We start from the raw sequence: 1,049 nt of genomic DNA on the forward strand, positions 1-1,049 counted from the left end.
ATAGGAGAGCTGCGTGAAGTTGCAGCTTGCAGTGCTGTGTTGCTTGAAAGCATCTCTCCGTCTGTCTGTCAGCGGGAGACTGTGGCCTGATGGTGACAGCTGGAAGGACTGACTGCATCACTTCGCTCTCCTCTTTTGTTTTATTAAATGTCTTTATTTTTTGGATTACTACTGCTACTCTTTTATTCCCCCTGTCACTGTAACAATCAGAATTATTGTCCGAAGGCCGAAAAAAGACCAGAACAGATTTATTTTCCCAAGCAGACTAATACAGCTTCCACTTGACTGTCATATTTTATTATTATTATTGTAAATGTACGAATTTATTCATTTTTTCATTTTGAGGTATTGCAATCAGAACCCGACAGGACCAGGGGACAGGAAAGAAAGAAAGGAGGGGGACGAACACCAGAGGAGGAGACTCTGATCAGCTGCTGAGAAAAAGCATCAGGAACACATCCGTCTCCACCTTTAAGTAAAGAAGTTGAATCAGTACTTTAGCTTTCAGCAGAGTATTTTTAAACAATGGTGTCTATACGTCTACTCAAGTACAGGATGCCAGTGTGTTTGCCTGGATATGTCCCCCAAAGTGTCCACTAAACAAATATGTTGGGATGATTTCTTGTGTTTGCAGAATATCTCTAGAATTAGAAACATGCTGTCGCTGAAAAACCAGTTCATTTCTCCTGGACTACTGTCATTCATCATCACCTTGTGTTTATGCCAAATGCTGCAGCAGGAGTGCTGGCAGGCACTGCTGGGCTGACATGTCCTCAGGCTGCTGCTCGGGACCTGTCCGGTCAGGGAAACACGGACCTCCAGCACAGACCTCCAGCAGTGCCCAGCGGGACTAGAAGCTCGTTCATACGCACTGACGGGTTTTACGGCTTTATTTAAGTTTTATTTAAGCCAGTTTTACGCCTTTCAGACAATGACTGCATAGCGTGATAGGCGGCGGTAGTGCAGCGTGAACGCGTGCAGACCGCCATTAAACCCAGAGAAGAAGAAGCTTGGCGTTTCTCGGAGGCGTGCAGCGCCTGTGACAGCTT

Source organism: Diplotaxodon limnothrissa, linkage group LG19 (genome assembly GCF_057381915.1).
Source record: "Diplotaxodon limnothrissa isolate DT_005_m linkage group LG19, D_limnothrissa_male_GT1.1, whole genome shotgun sequence".
Classification (NCBI taxonomy): domain Eukaryota; kingdom Metazoa; phylum Chordata; class Actinopteri; order Cichliformes; family Cichlidae; genus Diplotaxodon; species Diplotaxodon limnothrissa.